Consider the following 5150-nt stretch of genomic DNA (forward strand, 5'->3'; position numbering starts at 1 on the left):
CCGTAGCCTATCTGAAACTCACCCGAGCCCTAGGAGCTCCAAAACAAACATGCACACAAGTCTAAAAACATCATTCGAACTTGCTCACGCGATCAAATCGCCAAAATAACACCTAGAACTACGGACCCGGTATCAACAAGGCCAAACATCAACCAATTCTTAAAAATAATTAATTTTCAGACTTTTAATCTTCATCAAAAATTCATAACTCGAGCTAGGGACCTCCGAATTCGATTCCGGGCATACGCCCAGGTCCCATAATTCGATACAGACCCACTGGGACCGTCAAAATACATATCCGAGCCCGTTTGCCAAAAATGTTGACCGAAGTCAACTAAAATTAACTTTAAATGCATAAAGTTTTATTTTCATCAATTTTCAACATAAAAGCTTTCCGGAAACATGCCCGAACTGCACACGTAAATCGAGGAGGGTAAAAATGAGATTTTTAAGGAATAAGAGCGCAGAATTGAGTTCTTAAACATAAGATGACCTTTTGGGTCATCACATTCTCCACCTCTAAATGAACCGTTCTTCATCGAACGGACATAAAAAAGTACCTGAGCTGGTGAAAAGGTGGGGATATCTACTCCGCATATCAGACTCGGACTCCCAAGTGGCTGCCTCAACAGGTTGATCCCTCAACTGCAGTCGAACTGAAAGGTAACTCTTTGATCTCAACTGGCAAACTTGCCGGTCTAGAATAGCCACCGACTCCTCCTCGTAAGTTAAATCCTTGTCCAACTGGATAGAGCTGAAATCTAACACATGGGACGGATCGCCGTGATACTTTCGAAGCATGGACACATGGAATACCGGATGAACAGATGCTAAAGTAGGTGGCAACGCAAGCCTGTAAGCCACCTCTCCTACCCTCTCTAAAATCTCAAAAGGTCCGATATACTAGGGCTCAACTTGCCCTTCTTTACGAACCTCATCACACCCTTCATGGGTGATACCCGAAGCAACACTCTCTCCCTGACCATAAATGCAACATCACGAACTCGGCGGTCGGCATAACTCTTCTGCCTGGACTGAGCTGTGCGAAGTCAATCCTAAATAATCTTGACCTTATCCAAAACATCCTGTACTAAGTCTGTGCCCAACAACCGAGCCTCCACCGGCTCGAACCACCCAGCTGGCGATCGGCACTGCCTACCATATATGCCTCATATGGAGCCATCTGAATGTTCTACCGGTAGCTGTTGGTTTGGGCGAACTCTGTAAGGTGCAAGGACTGACCCTACGATCCTCCGAAGTCTATAACACATGCGCGGAGCATATCCTCTAAGATCAGAATAGTGCGCTCGGACTGCCCGTCCGTCTGAGGATGAAATGTTGTGCTCAACTCAACCCGCGTACGCAACTCACAATGTACTGCCCTCCAGAAGTGAGAGGTGAACTGCGTACCTCGATCAGAAATGATAGGCACAGGCACACCGTGAAGACGAGCAATCTCACGAATGTAAATCTCTGCTAATCGTTTCGAAGAATAAGTAACTGCCACAGGAATGAAGTGCGCTGACTTAGTCAGCATGTCCACAATGACCCAAACCGCATCGAACTTCCTCTGAGTTTGTGGGAGTCCAACAATAAAATCCATAGTGATACGCTCCCACTTCCACTCAGGAATCTCTATCTTCTGAAGCAAACCACCAGGTCTTTGATGCTCGTACTTTACTTGCTGACAATTTAGACACCGAGCTACATATACAACTATGTATTTCTTCATCCTCCTCCACCAAAAATGTTGTCGCAAGTCCTGATACATCTTGGCGGCGCCCGGATAAATAGAATACCGGGAACTGTGGGCCTCCTCAAGAATTAACTCACGAAGTCCATCCACATTAGGCACACAAATACGACCCTGCATCCTCAAAACTTCGTCATCTCCATCAGTAACTTGCTTGGCACCACCGTGCCGCACTGTGTCTCTAAGGACAAGTAAATGAGGATCGTCATCCTGTCGATTTCTGATGCACTCAAACAAAGAAGGCCGAGCAACTGTACAAGCTAGAACACGGTTGGGCTCAGAAACATCCAACCTCACAAATTGGTTAGCCAGGTCCTGAACATCCATTGTAAGCGGTCTCTCTCCAAGTAGAATATAAGCAAGGCTACCCATACTAGTTGACTTTTTACTTAAAGCATCGACCATCACATTGGCCTTCCCGGGATGATACAATATGGTCATATCATAGTCTTTCAATAGCTCTAACCACCTTCTCTGCCTCAAATTGAGTTCCTTCTTCTTGAATAAATACTGCAAGCTCCTATGATCTGTGAATACCTCACATGGCATGCCATAAATATAGTGCCTCCAAATCTTCAGCGCATGAACAATGGCTGCTAGCTCTAGATCATGAACATGGTAATTCTTCTCGTGAACCTTCAGCTGCCGTGAAGCATATGCAATAACCTTGCCACCCTGCATCAATACTGCACCTATACCAATACGAGATGCATCGCAATATACTGTATACGATCCTGAACCTGTGGGTAACACCAATACCGGTGTCGTAGTCAAATCTGTCTTGAGCTTCTGGAAGCTCGCCTCACACTCATCTGACCACCTGAACGGGGCACCCTTCTGGGTCAACCTAGTCAACGGGGCTGCTATGGATGAAAAACCCTCAACAAATCGACGGTAATAACCCACAAACCCCAAGAAACTACGGACCTCTGTAGCTGATGTGGGTCTAGGCTAGTTCTGAACTGCCTCAATCTTCTAAGGATCCACCTGAATACCCTCTGATGATATAACGTGACCCAAGAAAGCAACTGAACTCAACCAAAATTCATATTTTGAGAACTTAGCATATAACCGGTTGTCTCTCAGAGTCTGAAGAATGATCGGAAGGTACTGCTCATGCTCCTCTCGGTTGTGGGAGTAGATCAAGATATCATCAATAAACACAATCACGAAGGAATACAAGTAGGGCTTGAACACCCGGTTCATCAAATCCATGAATGTTGCTGGGGCATTCGTCAGCCCAAATGACATCACTAGAAACTCATAATGCCCATACCAAGTCCGAAAAGCTATCTTAGGGACATCGGATGCCCTAATCCTCAACTGATGGTAGCCATATCTCAAATCAATCTTCGAAAACACCTTGGCACCCTAAAGCTGATCAAATAAATAATCAATCCTCGGCAATGGATACTTGTTCTTGATGGTGACTTTGTTCAACTGTCGATAATCTATGCACATCCTCATCGATCCATCTTTCTTCTTTACAAACAACACAGGTGCACCCAGGGCGAGACACTAGGTCTAATGAAGCCCTTATCAAGCAAATCTTGCAGTTTTTCCTTCAATTCTTTCAACTCTGGCGGGGCCATGCGGTATGGCGGAATGGAAAGGGGCTGAGTGCCCGGAGCCAAATCAATACAGAAATCAATGTACTTATCGGGTGGCATCCCCGGCAGGTCTACAGGAAACACCTCTGGAAAATCACGAACAACCGGCACTGAATCTATGAAAGGAACCTCTACACTAGAATCGCGGACATATGCCAAATAAGCTAGGCACCCCTTCTCGACCATATGTCACGCCTTCACATAAGAGATAACCATGCTGGCAGAATGACCAAAATTCCCTCTCCACTCTAATCGAGGCAACCCATGCAAGGCTAAGGTCATCGTCTTGGCGTGACAATCTAATATAGCATGATAAGGTGACAGCCAATCCATACCCAATATGACATCAAAATCAACCATGTCAAGAAGTAGGAGATCTACACGAGTCTCAAGACTCCCAATGGTGACCACACACGAACGATAAACACGATCTACAACAATAGCATCTCCCACTGGTGTGGACACATATACAGGAGCACATAAAGAATCACGGGGCGCAACTAAATAGGAAGAAAAATAGGATGACACATAGGAGTAAGTAGACCCCAGATCAAATAGAACTGAAGCATCTCTACTGCAAACTGAAATAGTACTTGTGATAACAGCGTTAGAAGACTCAGCCTTAGGCCTGGTTGGGAAAGAATAACATCGAGGCTGGGCCCCACCACTCTGAACTACGTCCCTGGGATGACCTCTAGCTGGCTGGTCTCCACCTTTAATGGCCTAACCTCCACCTGTAATAGTCTAGCCTCTACCTCTGGCTGCCTGACCCCTGCCTCTGGCTGGCTGAGCAGGTGGTGCAGCAACTGGTGCCGGAACCATGGCACAAGAACTCTGATGATGTGAGATGCCCGTTACCCGAGGGCAAAATCTAGCAATGTGCCTCGGATCACCATAAGTATAACATAACCTCGGTTGCTGTGACTACTGACCCTGAAACAGACCCCGTCAACCTGAGTAACCACCTTGATAACTCCGCAGTGGAGGTGAACTAATAGGAGCTGGTGGTGCATTGTAGGCTAGCTGGTAGGAATAATGCATCTGAGGGCCACGACCACCTGAGGCACCGTGGGATGCTTGGAGTGCTGAATGAAAAGTCCTGGGAGGATGGCCTCTACCAAAAGTACTCCTAAATATAGATGAGGCACCGCTGAACTCACCGGAATAATGAGGTCTTTTGTCAGACCCCTGACCTCCCTGAGCAAGAACCATCTCAACTCGTCCGGCGCCATTAGCAACCGCCTGGAAAGAAATCTCACTCCCAGTCTCCTTAGCCATCTGCAATCTGATAGGCTGAGCAAGTCCGTCAATAAACCTCCTCACCCTCTCTCTCTCTCTCTCTCGGTGGGAAGCAGAAGAATAGCATAACGGGCCAAATGCACAAAATCTCATACTTAGTAACAGTCATACTTCCCTGCTGGAGACGCTCAAACTAACGACGACGCTCCTCTTTCAATGTGATAGGCAGAAATTTCTCTAGGAAGAGCTGGGAGAACTGGTCCCAAGTAAGAGCAGGCGACCCAACTGGTCTTGTCAACAAATAAGCTCTCCACCATTTCTTGGCTGAACCAGTCATTTGAAACGCAGCAAAATCAACCCCATTGGTCTCTACTATACCCATGTTCCGTAGAACCTCGTGACAGCTATCAAGATATTCCTGGAGATCTTCTGAAGTAGCACCACTGAAATGAACTAGGAAGAGCTTGGTAAACCTGTCCAATCTCCACAAAGCCTTAGAAGACATGGATAACCCATCACTGGTCTGTGGCGCAACAACCGGCTGAACT

This window comes from Nicotiana tabacum, chromosome 19 (assembly GCF_000715075.1).
Source record: "Nicotiana tabacum cultivar K326 chromosome 19, ASM71507v2, whole genome shotgun sequence".
NCBI lineage: Eukaryota > Viridiplantae > Streptophyta > Magnoliopsida > Solanales > Solanaceae > Nicotiana > Nicotiana tabacum.